Genomic DNA, 17,678 nt, shown 5'->3' on the forward strand with positions numbered 1-17,678 from the left:
GGGCCAGGAAATACTCAGATTTATTAAGGTATGTTTTCAAAAATTACCTTTTAACCTCAATAGATAAAACCTGTATCCAAATTGAAAGTTTAAAATCCCCTCCAAGCTAATGGATTTAACAAGAAACAAAGCCCCAATTCGAGTATGTATTGTATACCATCTACCAAAATAATTTCTGGCAGAGAAAAAGTTTTATCAGAAGATCTTTCTGTGCCAGAAAGACCTGTATTTTAGGACCATCCTTAGGAATGAATGTTATACAATTTGTAGTGGATATTTTCTGAATAAGAACGTGGACAGAAAAGGTAGTGAGGAAGGTATCAGTGGGTTATTTAAAGGCTGCTCTTGTGCTGGGGAGCTCTGTGGACTGCGTGCGAGTGCTGGGAAACAACAGGGGTTGTTTCCCGCTTCTCTCATCAACTGGAGGTCTAGGAGGATGAGTAATGTAGCTTGATTTACTTTATCTGCGTGCTTCCAGGTTGTGATTAGCTGTCAAGGGGAGTAACCTCTCTCTCCTCTGAGTGAGTCATCAGATTGTTTTATTTCTGGAGAAGTAACGCCTTCCCTTCCACGTGGGGAGAGCCAGGTGAGCCTGAACGCTGGGCTTTGTTAAACAAATCAGAATCCTTTTATCTGTCAGGAGGCGCCAGCCTGGGTTCTCAGGAGCAAGGCATGCCAAAGTAACCTCATTTACTTCCTTACAAGAGATTGGTAGAAGAAAGGAGAGCTTTTTATATTTATTCTTTGATTTAGTGAGGTAGCTGACAAAGACAATCATGACATCCTTATAGATGAATCCAGGAAATGTAATGTGGAAAGTAATACAATGGATTATGTGGATTAGATTCTTAGCTAATTTAATAATGGTGGCCAAATATCTCTAATTAATCAATCCATGTTGGCTTAGAGGTTTTTTTTTTTTTCTGGTGTGTGTAGTTTTATGCAGGATTCATGAATATTTATATTGTTATAAGCTATCTCAATGAAGACCTAGGAGAGATACTTCCCAAATGGGCAGATGACTAAAAGCTGGAGGCACGGATTACAGGTTGGGTGATAGAATCAAGATCTCCACAGACTACGTGATAGACACTCACAAGATAAAATTTGGCATGGATTAATGTCTACATTTAAACTTTAAAGATTAGCCTCACAAACAGAAGTTGACGGAGATTTTCTTAAAAAAAAAAGCCAAAGGTTTTGGTGATTTTTTAACCTTATGTTACCTAATAGTCTAGCACTAAGAAAAAGCAAAGTGCAATCTTAGGTTGTGTTAATAAAAGTATAGCAAAAGAGGAATGGAGGCCAGTGTTTTCTGTAATGATCAGAACACAGTCATTTATGCTTATTTATTACTATGGTGCCAGTTGTCATTCTAGAAGTTATGGGAATCTGAAAATGGATCAGAGTTACGTCAGGAAACTTCCAGTTTATTCAGAGGTAAGTCTGTACTTTAATAACCACAGCAGAAGATAGGAATCGAGGTATCATAAGAGAGGTATAGGTATAGGTGAATTCAGAGAAGCCAGAAATTATTTCTAGGAGTAAGGATCAAGAAACGCTCATTGCGCAGAAGGCATACATAGCTGGCGGAGAGAACATGGTCAAATCTCTTGTGTTATGTGTGAATCTTATAGGGGCGTGGTCAGCAGATACTTGGCGCATGGCTTCAGAGGACCAAATTGAAGTGTCAGAAGCAAAAGGAAACTGTTTGGAAATCCCGAGTGCAGAAATGGTACAGAGAATAGGTAAGTTGGGCTGAGTTTGTCAAGGGCAATAGTGTAAAAGAAGATTTGAAAGGTAAATTGAAGTCACATAATTGTGCCTTATTAATATCAGTGGGAAGGGGTCACAGGTCTTCAAAGAGGTCCTTTCCCCTCAAACAAGGGTTGAATCTCCCAGCTTTGCCTCTGTTCTCTGACCATCACAGTCTAACTCTGGATTATTATTCTTCAGCTTATGCCATTGGGGATTTGATGCCTTCTATCTGCACTCTCTCCAAAACCAATCCTAATCCATTCATGTGTTATTAATACTTGTAACAACTACACCTCATGCAGAAGATGTTTGCATTTTACAGAATATGCACAGAAGAGGTGTAATCAAGGAAGTGAATTGAACAACTAATCAACCATAAAGTGTAGATAGAGTGGAAAGAGAAAGACTGAGGCCGAGAAAGAGGTAATGAAGGTGAGACTTAAGGTTGTACTTATAGGAATATAGAGGAGGGAGCACTTTTAAGAAATATACATAATGACCTCTAAAGCAGGATCTTACTTACTGGGGAAAAACTGTACACATTCCTGCTTGAGTTAAGAACCAGGTAAGATTGATCACCATCTCCACAACAAATTAACTCCATCGGACTTCAGCCTACATAAGCACTCAAAGTGGAAAATAATTAGAAGGTTAAAAATTGAAAAGGAATTGAGAAGGAAGAGGCAAAACTATCTTTTTTCCAGATTATATGATAGTTCACCTGAAAAAATAAATAAAACTGTAAAACTGAAAGCAAAGTGAAACAAATCAATGTAACTGTATATCAAGTTGGTGCTACAACCATAAAGAGGAAAAAATTATTTCAACTGTCTTTAGCACATAGGACTCTGATTATATATCCTTAGTGAGATATATCATAATAGTGAAAAAAGGGACAAAGAAATCTTGCACTTTACTTGGTAGCAACTTTGGTATTGCTATTGATATTACATTTTTGAAACTAGCTCATGTACATCATAAGATAAAACAAAAAAAATTATGTTCACATTATTAGGAACCAGTATTTTCAGTGTGAGAGAAGAGATATAAATATGAAATCAAAGAAATGAAGAAAAGCTTATGTCATTCTCAGTAAACTAGGAAGGGCACTTTTTCAATTTGCTAAGGCACACACCAAAACAACAACAACAGCCAATGTTACTTTAATGGTGAACTATTTAACATTTCTCCCCTAAGTTGGGGACAAGACAATAATATCTATTTTTACCACTTCTATTCACATTGTACTGAAGATCCAGTACTGGAGACTTACTGGAGATAACACCAGTGCAATAAAACAATAAAAATAAATAAATAAATAAAAGGCATGCAATTGGAAAGGAAGAAGTAAAATTCTCTCTATTCACAGAGGATTTGATTGTATACTTACAAAATCCCATTGAGTCTACAGATAAATTTCTAGAATAATAAGCTGAATTAGCAAAGGTATCTGGATACAAGGTCAATAGGAAAAACGTATTTTTACACATTAGCAACAATCAACTAGGAAATAAAAATGTTAAAACTATCATTAACAATAGTACAAAATAATCGATACCCCAGGAATGAAGTCAATGGAAGACATGCAAGATTTTTACAATGAAAACTACAAAACATTGTCAAGAAAAATTAAAGAAGACCTAATTAATAGAAAGATACACCATTTCAAGGATTGGAAGGCTCAGTATTGTTAAGATGACAATTCTCCCCAAATTGACATATAGATTTAATGCAATTCCATAAAAATCTCAACAGGTTTTTTATAGAAATTCACAAGTGATTAAAAAATTTATATGAAGAAAGCAAAATATCTATAATAGTCAATCTTGATGAAGAATGGATTTGAAGGACTAACCTACCAGACAAGAATCAATCTGAAACCTAAAAAAAAAAAGAATTAATCTGAAACCTATTTAAAAGAGTGAGTCTGTGTGTATTGGCATAAGGACAGACAAATAGATCAGTGAAATAGAGACTCTAGAAATAGACCCATGCATATATGGTTACTTGATTTACAACAAAATCACCAATGCAATTCAGTGGGAAAAGGGTGACTTTTTTTTCAGTGAATGGCACTGGAACAATTTAATATTTACATGGAATAAAAAGACCCTAGTAACAGGCTCTTCATTTTTTTTTTTTTTTTTTTTTTTTGGCTGCACCATGTAGCTTGCAGGATCTTCATTCCCTGATCTGGAAACCAGGCCATGGTAGTGAAAGCCTGGAATCCTAACCACTAGGCCACCAGGGAACTCCAGGCTCTTCATTTTAGCATGCTCAAAAATCAACTTGAGATTAAATCATAGATCGAAATGTGAAAGGCAAAACAATAATATTTCTAGAAAAACACATAAGAATATATTCATGGAATTGGGGTAGACAAAAAATTCATAACTGGGACACAAATGAACTAACCATAAAGAAAGAAACGTTGACAAATCAGACTTCATCAAAATTAAAAACTTCTGTTCATCAAAAGCACCATTAAGAGAGTGAAATAACACTGTATGTCTACAAAGAGAATTGTACTAGAATATTTATAGCAGTTAGACTCATAATAGCCCCCAAATTTGGAAATGGCCCAAATGTCCATCAACAGAAGAATGGATAAATAAACCATGTGCTTATTCACTGGACAATCATTTCAACTTTTCTATATTTTTGAAATGTTGTATAATAAGATTTGGGGCAGAAAACTACAGGAAAAAACAAATACAATAGGATGCTTATGCTTTTAAATTATTCCTGGGTATTTATATCTGGAATGAATTTATGAACTGGCAAGGACACACATCACCCTTTATGTTTTATATAGCATATCTGGGTATTTTTTAATTGAATATACATATTTCAATAAATCATGAATTTTACTTTATCATGTGGTGCAGAAAGAAAAAGAAACATATGTACATTCTGTTACTGCACTGCACCTATGGTCGATCCCATACAAACAATATTTTCAATGAGATTTTTAGAGGTATATGGAATTGTCTGACTTTTTCATAATTATTCTTTGAGTTCATATTACCAAATATGATAGTTATTTTAAAAAATGGGAAATACAGAAACATCTGTAGTCAGCTGTAAGTGGGATGTATTTCTTTGCTATTTAAGTTGGAAATTTCTTATGTTGCTGAAACTATTTCTAGAATTTTTTTTAACTTAAAAACACAGGCAGTATATTCGTAGAATTAAATGTACAGTTATTTTAAATTTTTAAAAATGAAGGTAATACATGGCTTTCCAATACAAAATATATGAAGACAAAATTTTTTAAGAAGATAAAGAAACTGGCTGTCGGAGACAAGGCACTGACACCAGTCAGAGAAAGCAGAGCTTCAGGCTTAAGTGAACACGTGCAAACTGAACAAGACCATGACTCAGAATGCTAGCTTCACCCACAGGCGCCTCTGAGAGGTTCCTTCCCTGAACCCCTACAGAGGGGAGCAGCCCCCGGGGCGGGGGGCCTGTCCCTGCCTCAGAACTGCAGCAGGTTGTCCCAGAGGGATTGCAGTGATTTTCTGGACCAATCAGATCCTCTCTCGGGGAGATTGGAACGTCGCAAGAGCTAGCTGAGCAGTTGGCAAATTGCAGTAGAAGCTAAACTCACACAGAGAGGAAACAATATGTAGATTCCAGGAGGGGATGGAAGACATGAGTAAACCAAAGCCATCCATGAGCAGAAGCCATGAGGACGAGAAAGGATAGTAGGTATTGGTTGACAGGAGAGAGAAGAAGCAGAAACAGATTTAGCTGTGTCGATGATGATTGGAATTCACATATATACACTAATATGTATAAAATAGATAACTAATAAGAACCTGCTGTATAAAAAATAAGTAAAAGAAAATTCAAAAATTCAAAAAAAAAAAAAAAGATGATGCTCATATAGTACTTACTGCTTGCCAGAGAACGTCCTAAGCGTTTTATGTATATCAACTCACTTAATCCTTAATTTAAGGTAGATACTTTTATTACTGTCATTTAATCTTTAATTTAAGGTAGATACTTTTATTACTGTCATTTTGACAGACAAGAAACAGAGGCAGAACAGCATGAAGTTCCTTGGCAATCTGGTTCCCGGGGTCCTGCTTTTAGCCACTGCACTGTACTGCCCCACCATACGGCCCCACCAGGATGGGGGAGATGGGGGGTTCTGCTGCAAAGGCCGCCTGTGCATGTGGCAGGATTCAGGCCCAGCTCTACAGCTCTTCCCGGTTTTTCCTCATGAGGCCTGCCTGTGTGACCTGTCCTGAGTTTGTTATGAAGCCTGGCTGAATGCCTGAGGGTCTTATAACACATAAGGATGGAGGAGAAAGAATGGCCTCCAGGAGGGAAAGAGAGTTGAGACTTGAAAAATAAGCAGTGACCACATCAGAAAGGGCCTCATAAGCCATGTTAAGGTGTTTGAACTTTATCCGCCAAACAAGGGGTGTCATTGAGGTGTTGTCATCAGGGGAGGTGGGGGGAGAATCATGATGAGATTTGCATCATGATGAGATGATTCTCCTGGCTGTCTTTGTGGCTGAGTGAGTTAGGAGGCAGCGGGAGTGGTAGAGGCTAAAGCAGTCTTCTAGGTGAGGGGTGATGAGAGCCTGAATTAGGGAGATTGGCATTGGGGATAAAGAGGTGTGGGCAAATTTGAGAGATACGTAAGTGGGAGATTTCAAGACTTGGTGATTTATTGGTGTGAGGGATGAGGGAGAGGAAGAGCCGGAATGATAACCAGGGAAATTAGGTAAATGATGGTGCCATTCACTGAGATAGAAAACAAAGTAGGAGAGAGTCTGTCAGGTAGGGCTGGCTTCATGGGCACATGAACTGTGCAGTCACACAGGGCCCTGTGCTCAGAAAGACCCCATGATTGGCTTAAGGATCTGCTGCTGCTGCTGCCCTTAGTAATATTGAATAAGGAACTCCACACTTTGATTTTGCACTAGGCCCAGGGAATGATCCAATGAAAGAAGAGGCAAATACACAGGAGAGAGGCCATGATGGATGGGGCAAAGTTTTGAGGGCAGGAAAGAATTCAAACCAAGGACACAATTGGAAGACTTACTTTTGGAAAATAGGCAGGGTATTTCTTTAAGACAATAAGAAAGAACAATCCACTACAAAAAGACATTTGGAGGTGACAAAGGAAAACTTGAAAAACTTGATGGAGTCTTCAGAAGGTTTCCACCTTCACAGTAACTCATAAAGTGAGGTGATTTAAAGAAAGTGAAAAGCTGAATATTTCATTTAGCTCTGAATAATAAAGATTTTTAATGAGTTCAAAAGTTTTAGTGGAATGTATGGAATTCTTTTTTTTTTCACTTTTCTTTGCAGGGAAATAGTTATATAACCCTTTTATAGAAAAAAATGTTTTTTTGCAGGTTTTTAAATTGAAGTATAGTTGATTTACAATGTTGTGTTAATTATTGCCATACAGCAAAGTGATTCAGTTATACATATATATACATTCTTTTTTTTTAAACATCTTTATTGGAGTATAATTGCTTTACAATGTTGTGTTAGTTTCTGCTGTATAACAAAGTGAGTCAGTACATTCTTTTTTTTTAATTGGAGTATAGTTGATTTAAAATGTTGTGTTAGTTTCTGCTGTACAGCAAAGTCAGTCAGTTATACATATCCACACATCCATGAAGAAAACTCATACTTGTGATCTTGTGACCTTAATATAACCAACATCAACATTTTGATGACTTTCCTTCTGATCTTTTTAATGCATTAAAAAAATCTTAATATACTCAAAGTGTATGAGTAATTAGTATCTTGAATTTTTTTTTTAATATTTTACACTTATGAGTCTCCTCACCCCTTCCTCCTGCCCTGTTACCCATGATGGCATGTAAACTTAATATAGCAGCCATTTTGGGGGGCTGCATAAAGTCGATAAATAAATTTGTTATAATTAAACAATAAGTCTCCACTCATTGAAGATTGGTTCTAGTTTTCCAATGCTATAATAACTCCAGATGGTTCTAGTTTTCCAATGCTATAATAACTCCAGAAAAAAATATTTTCATAACTAGTATGGTCTGTTTCTTCAGAATAAATTAACAAGTAGAATTGCTTGGTCAGAAACTATAAATAATTTCATGCTTTATAATATATAGTGTTAACTTAAGTACAAACTTGAGAAATGATATCGCTTCACCAATAATTAAAATAAAAACAATATATCATTTTTGGCCTACCATCAATTTGGCCTACCAAGTTAGCCAAAGAATAATAATAACAAATGAAAATATTTACATTAGTAAGTTATCATGAAGTTTCTTATGCAGCAATTTGACAGAAAATGTCAATGACCATAAACATTTTTCTACCCTGGTTGCAACATATTTCAAGGACATTGCCAAATCCGAGCATGTTTAGCAAAGGTATTCAAGATTTTCTATTTTGGAAAGAGGTGATCTGCTTAAATGTCCCAAACTTGAAAACAATGGGAATGAGCAGCCTTCAGCTGGCTATGATCATCATAAGTTAGCAAACAGAACATTATATTACAAATTCTGTGTTTAACAAAGATTTAGTTACTTATCAAAAACAATAGAGGGTCAAGAAAAGTATTCTCTTCAGGTACAGAACTTGAACAGAGAGATGAAGTTTCTGCAACTTCAATTTTTTTTTCTGGGCTCTACTCTTTGTCTTTTTCATTTCTAAATCAAACAGTATTCAAGGTATCTAAACTTTAAATATATTTACAAAAAATGTAAATTAATGTAAAATTATAAAATAAAAACATATATTTATGTATTTTATAGATATTATTTTATAAAAAAGTATTATATATATTTAATGTATAAAAATGATGGTTATTTTTATGTATCATCTTGGCTCAGCTGTACTAGACAGTTATTCAACCACACTAATCTAGGTGTTGCTGTGGAGGTATTTTGTAGATGTGGCTAACACCTACAACCAGTTGGCTTTAAGTAAAGATTATCCTCAGTAATGTGAGTGGGTCTCATTCAACTAATTGAAAGGCCTTAAGAGCAAAACCTGAGGTTTCACAGATAAGAAGAAATTCTGCCTCAAGACTGCAGCATCAATTCTGCCCAAGAGTTCCAGACTTGGTGGCCTGCCCTATAGATTTCAGACTTGCCAGCCCCTACAATCACACGAACCCATTCCTTGAAATAAATCTCTCACTCGAATCCTGACTAATATATCATGTTTTTAAAGTAAGGTGTTTTTTCTTCTAAAATATTCAAGATTATTATTAAAAGTAAAAAGCCCAGTACAAATCATAATACAAAAAAAAATTAATCTCAAAGTGTTTAAATAAAATGGTACTTTAATTTGTTCAAAATTTAATTAAATCTTATTAAATAAGTTTATAAAAATAAAGCCATACACAATTCCAGCACTCAACGCCCATCTAATTGCACTGTGAAGAATTATTGTTATGCTTCATGCTTACTCCATTCAGACCTATTGTATCAGTAAGGTCCAGTTAGGAAGCAAAAACTTAAGGAATTGGTAAACAGGTATCCTCAGACTAAAATACTGAAAAGGAGCCATGAAAGTAACATGAAGTTAGTAGCTGTAGAAGCCACCAGCCCAGGGCTGGGAGAACAAAGAAGAAACTAGAAGCTGGGAGGAGGGCACTGCACAACTGGGGTGGAGACTTTGAACGGGGAGAGTTGTCTTGGCTAGTGGATGCTGTGGTGCTGTTTCTGGGACGGCCACAAAAAGCAGGACATGAACCAGCTGTTGCTGCCACATTGAAGGGCTGTCGTGGAGGTGATGCAGCCAGGAACACCCAACACACAGAGAGAGGGGCAAGTCCCTGCCTTCTCTGGCCTTGCCTTTTGGCAGAAAGTAGGAATGTAGTTTGCAGAGTCCCAGTGATGGCTTCACACAACAAAATATAGGAGGTGGTTTGGGGTCTGAGAGACAATATAAATTAAAGGGTAAAACTACTTGTTTAGTGTTACAAAGTGTTGCTCTGCTACTATATGTGACTGTTGTGAATACAATATTAATTTGTCAGTTCCTCCAGAACTGTGAATTGGAAAACAAAGGAAGAAAAGAAGGCTTGGCACTGTGGGGACATACTTCACATGGAAGAATTTATTGCCTTCAAGCTCTCTGAGACGGATTTGACAAGCTAACAAATTTGTCTTTTTTCTAACCTAAGAACTTTTGCTGCTCAGATCTGCCCTGAATTCTAAAACGACACTGGCCTTCAATGTTGGCAGAGGAGCAACCTGCAAATCTTCATGGCATTTTGATACAGTTGCCTTTTGTTTTGAGGTTATAGGGTAAGCCAGGGGAAGAAGTATTCCCCTGGGGGCTGAACAGGAGCCAATGTTTAGGGTTAGAGGTTGTGCTGGGCCAGTGCTAATGGTCAGATTCTAAGTGGCAGGCATGCTCTCTCATATTTGTGTGTGTGTGTCTGTGCTTATGATCTGCAGGGTTTGTGGTGTGCAGAGCAAAGCTAAAGCATGAAGCCCAAGGCAGAGGTACTACTTCTTGTCTGGATCTAAGAGTAGTATTGTTCAAGTGTGCCCTGGACCTAGAGATCATCATACAAAGTGAAGTCAGTCAGAGAAAGACAAATATATGATATCACTTATGTGTGGACTCTAAAATATGATACAGATGAACTTATTTACAAAGCAGAAACAGACTGACAGACATAGGAAACAAATTTATAGTTACCAAAGGGAAGAGGGAGTGGGGCAGGGATAAATTAGGAGTTTGGGATTAGCAGAGACAAACTACTATATGTAAAATAGATAAAAAGCAAGGTCTTACTGTATAGCACAGGGAACTATATTCAATATCCCGTAATAAACCATAATGGAAAAGAACATGAAAAAGAATTTTAAAACTATTAATGCTGTGTTCACTTTAATATTGTGATATATCAATACCATAATTTAGTTAAGCAATTTTCCATTGGTGGACACATTTTTCTATGATAAAAGCCCTCATTAACATCTTATACTTCCATCTTTGTAAATTTGTACTATTAATTCCTTGGATTAAATTTTTTAGAAATACACTTGTTAAGTAAAAGGCCATGTACATATTTAAGAATATTAATACATGTTGCTGAACTACCCTTGAGAAAGGTGATGCTGCATTGCCAATTCTGTTCTTTATTGTCTCCATTATGGATTTTAGTTCCACTATCTCAGACTTCATTCACCCACCTCCATTTTTCTTTCATTCTATTGTCTTTTCATCTCAATCCATCCTGTGCTTTTCTGAATCTGTTTTATTTTATTTTTTTAAATTAATTTATTTTATTTGTTTTATTTTTGGCTGCATTGGGTCTTTGTTGCTGCACGCAGGCTTTCTCTAGGTTGTGGCGAGCGGGGGCTACTCTTCTTGGGGTGCGCGGGCTTCTCATTGCAGTGGCTTCTCTTGTTGCAGAGCATGGGCACTAGGCATGCAGGCTTCAGTAGTTGTGGCACACGGGCTCGGTAGTTGTGGCTCGCGGGCTTAGCTGCTCTGCAGCATGTGGGATCTTCCCGGACCAGGGCTCGAACCCGTGTCCCCTGCATTGGCAGGTGGATTCTTAACCACTGCACCACCAGGGAAGCCCTGAATCTGTTTTAAAGAGGCCAGTTACTTTGCATTCTTCTGAGGAGGGAAACGTCCCAATTTTTTTTTTTTTTCCTGATTCCTACAGGAAATCTTTTCAGGGGCCTGTGAGTTGTCTGAGTCTAAGGATGATGCCCCTTCTCTTGTTCTTGGTATATTTCCATAGGCCGGGTTTTATGATTTGTGGTTTATTCTACATATCCTCTGGAGAAGTGAGATCTATCAGAGATCACACTTGCGTGTGCTTTTTGCCCTCAGCGCTGCTCTCCCTCACCTTGAGTGCTGGTAAGATCCACAAGTCAAATCTACAGAGAATGGCTGGTGGATGCACGCTGCTCCTGGCCCAGTTCAACAGGCTTTCATCAAATGTCTCTGCCGAAATAGGATGGAATCTGCTGTACCTATTCCTTGGTGCTCTCCCACTCTGAACAGAGGTAGCTCGTAAGATTACACTCTCCAGCACACACTTCTCAAGGGCCCTTGCTTTCTCTCTTCCCCCACCTCTAGGACTCCACCAGAGGGTCAGTCACATCACAACGTAGTTGAGTGCTTGGTATCTAGTGGCTCTTTAGTTATTAATTTGATCAAAATGTAAAGACATTTGCAATAACAAATGACATAAATGACATGCCTCTGTCGTTGTAGGGAAGGACCTAGGGTTCAATGTGTCTACTGTGACTTGGCATTCCATTTGTCTGAATTCTAGTATCTTCCAGAGTTCTAAGCACTTGGCCAGCATTGCCTGCAGTCCTCAAAACAACCTCCCAAGGCAAGTAGGAGGCAGGTGCTGTTGTCCGTGAACTTCACAGGTTAACAAAGGCACAGAGGGACCTAGTGATTCATCTACCCAGTTGGTGGGCATCTGTGGTTCCCTTGCTTCCCCTCCAGTGTGTTTCCCTGTGGCATTTTGCTGTCAGCTTGCCCATCCCCTGAGGATAGTTGGGCTGTGGTGGAAGGTCAATTGGATGAGTCATTCAAACATCTGAATTGCCTTTCTGCTGCTGAGAAAATGCCCTTAATGCAGGCTGCCCTGATGAGCACTTGAGGTGTGGCGCTGAATAAAACTGCACACCACCCAGCCTGCCCCCAGAGCCGTATGTCACGTGTTTACCACTCAGACTCCATAAATCTTAATCCAATTCATCCTCAACAACAGCTTAGTCAGTATGAAGTACTTCTAATAATAGCAGCAGCAGACAAGCATACACAATACCTGTCATCCTGAAGGTGCTTTAGGAAACTATGCACAGGTGTTTCTATGTCTGCTCATAACTTTAACCGTGCATCTGGAACCAGCTGTTCATGGTGAGGTAGATGGAAACATTTGGTAACCGGGAAGTCTCGGGGCTATACCTTAGGAATTCAGTAGAGAATATAACTAGGTCCAGCTGACCCCATTAGGCACATCACCTGTCGTGAACTTGCATTCCTAGGAGTCGGGAAACCAGCATTTACCAAGCATGTTTTAAGAATCTTTTGGTTTACATGGAATGTAGAACTATAATGGGTCCAGCAGGTGCAGAGGGGAGCCAGCTGTGAAAGGGTTAATAGGTCAGGTAGCCTAAGAGCTAAGTTTAGAAACTCAGGAAGTGGTCATTTGTTGGACCTATGGAAATGGAAACTGGTAGGGGAGAGAGGAGAAGAGAGGGGAGAGAGAGAGAATGAGTGAGCAAGCGAGAGAGAGAGAGAGAGAGAGAGAGGATCTTCTTGTTGCTGTTTCAAAGAAGGGGGGATTTAAATGATTGATTGGAGAGATCATGAGCCTGGTGGGTTCCCAGGGAGTGTGGAGAGTAAACAACACAATTAATTGGCAAATGAAAAGGAGGCCGAACTGATATGGGATCCAGGAGGATTGTGAGGTACATTCGCCCTCCTCCTCATTCTGCAGATGAGATATGGTCTATTTGCCCAGAGCCACATTTCAAGTATGAGAGTCTGAGATAGAAGTAATGGGAACTGGAGAAGACAGATGATGACAGGGAGAGAGGAAAAGAGAATTTGAGATTAACGAGTTGCTTCAAGTTCCTGAAATGGAAACATATGTAACACATAGAAACAAATATAAACATACACAACATAAAAACATCTATGACTCTTCTAGGAGAAAATCTTGATTCCGTGATTTTACTCCATAAATAAATCCACCTTGTCATTTATTTTGATAAATGAGCTTTTATTCATGGATCCAAGTCTATTTATAAACATTTCCTAGTTTAGGATCTAACTGGTTTGAAGACTTACGTAAAACCTGTTCTTTACAGAAACTAATTTTGATCTCCACACTATGACAACTCAGTTTTTAGTCAACCACAGAAGGAGAAATAATCTTATAAGCATGGGCCTGAAGGTAGAAAACCACTGTAACATTTACAATACAAGTCATATTCTGGAGGGGAATATACTCAGTATCAAAAGAATTACAGTGGGTAGGGCAGTTATCAAGTTTCACTTCCTTCTTCTTCAGTCATAATTTTACAGGAGTGCCATGCCAAGTCATAAAACCAGAATTACACACTAAATCGTACTCACAGGCTTGGGTATGATTTCAAGGGTTTCTGGAGTGACTATAAATATTTTCATTGACCTTAAGTGGCTAAACTGTGCATTCCTTTTTTTTTCCCTCCAAATGTATACTCTGAGAAATTTCCCCCATTCAGAAAAGTTGTTGGAATACGTTTAGTGAACAACCATATACCACCCTCTTAGATTCAACAATGGTTAATATTTTGCCATATTTTCTTTTTCTTTCTCTGGACATTAATTGAAAGTAAGTGTAGATATCATGGCATTTTACTTTTTTTTTTTTTTTTCTTTTTGCGGTATGCGGGCCTCTCACTGTTGTGGCCTCTCCCGTTGCGGAGCACAGGCTCCGGATGCGCAGGCCCAGCGGCCATGGCTCACGGGCCCAGCCGCTCCGCGGCATATGGGATCCTCCCAGACCGGGGCACGAACCCGTATCCCCTGCATCGGCAGGCGGACTCTCAACCACTGCGCCACCAGGGAGGCCCTGGCATTTTACTTTTAAACACAAGCTTGACACTTGTCATGCCATGAGGAAGTGACAATTCTTGAACAAGTCAAGTCTTATTTAGAAAAGGGTGGGCAAGATGAATCATCAACATAACTTCTGGGAATGGAGGTTTCTAGCACTTAGGTAATTCTCATGCTAATTCTGTGATATCTGGTGCCATTTTACAAAGCATGCATAATAAATTTCATCTTGGTTGTTCTTGTTTCAACAATTTCAAAAGAGACAAAGCAAATCCATTTTAGTTCTGTACTTTCATGTCCATTTGCATCGTTTCTTCAGAAACACCTCTTTATTACCGTGTCCTCTTGCACACACTAGAAGATAGAACTTGCTTTTTTCCTCTCAGCATACTAAGTACTAGAGTTATTTTACAATATTTATTTGGGGCTGTTAAGGAGAGAGTTAAGATCTTTCATTATTTTACCTTGAATCATAATAAAATACTTTCCAAGGTGAAACGTGTTAAACATCACATTAACACTTGCTGATGATTACAAGGCATTACTGTATGGAACACTATAATAATGGCTGTGTACTCCAGAAAAATAATTATAGTCCTTTAATGTACTCATAATAGCTCTGCAATTTTTAACTGCTGTTTTGTTCCCAACCCATCTTGTACACAAATACAGAACTTAGTGCCAGTTTATCAGTGGCTAGATTATAGAAGAGAGAAATGATTCATTAGGAAGCTACAGATGTCCTGTCTTTGCTTCAGAACACACCAGAGAAATTTAATTCAAAGTTCTAAGAAAAATTTGATAGGCAGATGGGATATGAACCTAATGAACAAGCTACAGAACAACACTCTAATATGTCAAACCCCTCTCTGGCACTTTCCTTTCTTTCTATCAACCCCCAATTCCTCATAACAGGTTAACAGGTGGCACCCATGACAAATCCTCAACAATAATGGTCTAGGGGCTTCCCTGGTGGCGCAGTGGTTGAGAGTCCGCCTGCCGATGCAGAGGACACGGGTTCGTGCCCCGGTCCGGGAAGATCCCACATGCTGCGGAGTGGCTGGGCCCGTGAGCCATGGCCGCTGAGCCTGCGCGTCTGGAGCCTGTGCTCCGCAATGGGAGAGGCCACAACAGTGAGAGGCCTGCATACCGCAAAAAAAAAACAAACAAAAAAACAAAAACAAAGACAAAAATAATGGTCTAAAACTGGACAAAAGCCATTGTATTTGGACAATAATGATATAAAATAGAGTAAAACCCAGCTGTTTTAGGTAAAAAGTAGTTTGGCTATATATCAAGCACCTGGGAACCTGGCTCTATATTTGTATGCCTTGTTTAGCCAGACATCCTAGTCCAGTAGTTCCCAAAGTTCAGGGTGTATGAGGATCACTGAGTGTCAGAATGCTGATTCCTGATTCCTTAGTCCTAGAGGTTCTGATTTGGCAGATCTGGAGTGAGGTCCAGGAATCTTCTTTCTATTCAATCTTCCAGGTGATTCTGATGCAGCCCACAATGGAACATGCTTTGACCTATACTGTTTCCAGCACTTAAGATGCCAAGAGGATGAGTCATTGGTAAGCCTGATCCATTTATGTGTGAACTGATTTAATGCTTGTCTTTGCTGGTGGCCAGTGATAATGGTCTCCATCCCATCCAAGGTTAGTCAGAAGGAACAAGGGATCCATATCCTGCAGCTAAGAACCACTGTGTGGGCTGACTCTGAAATGGATACTTTATTCTCCTGTCAGCCCAGAAACAAACTCATATGACAGGATACCTGCCTAGTAGAACAGTTGACCCTTGAACAACACAGATTTGAAGTGCATGGGTCCACTTATACACAGATTTTTTTTCAGTAGTAAAGACTACAGTACTAATATTGATTGGTTGAATCCATGGATATGGAACAGTGGATATAGGAATTGCCATTGGAGGAACTGCCAATAAGGAGGGCCAACTATAAATTATACTCAGGTTTTTTTTACTGTGCAGAAGGTCAGCGCCCGTAACCCCTACACTGTTCAAGGGTCAACTGTATTTAAACAAGGTTGTGTGTGTGTGTGTGTGTGTGTGCACCCACAGCTGTTAGACCCAAGATTAGTCTTTTAAGGGTTTATCCCACACTCTTAATACAGTTCTGCTATAATATGACACATGCCTTCATAAAAATCACCATGCTATGCACAATAATAGTGCAATAAAACCCACAGGGCTTATGGGAAAAGATGCGCCCAGGGAGACAACACTCCAAAACCTCACCAGTGACACATTAAAAAAAAAAGATATAAGAACCTAATAAAAAATGGTAGCACAGTTTTACACATGTTAAATGGTTAAGAAATTTATAAGTAACCTCTTTTCTGGCTGGAATCATGGAGGGTATAGAAGAGAAGGGAAAAAAGGTTTCTGCTATGCCAGATACCATCAGGAAAAAGCAAAGGAATTTTGCAGAGCTGAAGATCATGCACCTGAGAAAGAAGTTTGCCCAAAAGATGCTTCAAAAGGCAAGGAGGAAGCTTATCTATGAAAAAGCTAAGCACCGTAATAAGGAAAATAGGCAGATGTACAGAAGTGAGATTTGACTGGCAAAGATGGCAAGAAAAGTGGGTAACTTCTGTGTAACTCTAGAACCCAAATGAGCATTTGTCTTCAGGATCAGGGTATCAACAGTGTGAGCCCAAAGATCTGAAAGGTGTTCCATCTTCTTTACCTTTTTCAGCTCCTCATGGCACCTTTTTTAAGCTCAGTAAGGCTCAGTTAACATGCTGAGGACTGTGGAACCATATACTGTATGAGATACCTGAAACAGAAATCAGTAAAAGAATTGATCTACAAGCGCGGTTATAGCAAGATCAACAAGAAGGTAACTGTCCCAACAGATAACACTTCGACTGCTCGATCTCTTCATAAATAGGACATCATCTGCATGGAGGATCTGATTCATGAGGCCCATACTGTTGGAAAATGCAAACATCTTCCTGTGGTCTTTCAAATTATCTTCTTCATAAGGTGGAATGGAGAGAAATAGCCTAGATTAACAATTACCCAAGGGTTTAGGTTAGCTAGATGAAGAAAACTAAATAGCATTAGAGTAAGCTTCAGAGGACTCACATTTTATTCTTAGCTCTGCAAGTTGTGTGACCTAAGGCAAGTCCCTTTATTTCACTTGGATTCATTTTCTCATCTGTAAAATAAAGAAATTGGACTATTTCATCTCTCGAAGATTCCTCCTGGCTCCAATATCATGTGACTCTGAGGCTTTCTATGTTGATTAAATGCAGAGAAAATGAACAGTTTTCGACCTCTTTAAAACTCTCCATGTGGCTCAGCAGTTTTTTTTTTTCTCATCCCAGGTTGTCTTCCTT

General features: G+C 38.6%; 1 pseudogene across 1 annotated transcript; it reads left to right on the forward strand.

The window, feature by feature from the left end:
* Nucleotides 1-16,685: 16,685 nt before the first annotated feature.
* Nucleotides 16,686-17,321, forward strand: LOC309805407 (large ribosomal subunit protein uL30-like; annotated as a pseudogene). Its single transcript has one exon. The product of its transcript is annotated as a large ribosomal subunit protein uL30-like (transcript).
* The last annotated feature ends 357 nt before the right edge of the window (nucleotides 17,322-17,678 follow it).

This window comes from Mesoplodon mirus (assembly GCF_964341445.2).
Source record: "Mesoplodon mirus genome assembly, chromosome: 5".
NCBI classification, from domain to species: Eukaryota; Metazoa; Chordata; class Mammalia; order Artiodactyla; family Ziphiidae; genus Mesoplodon; species Mesoplodon mirus.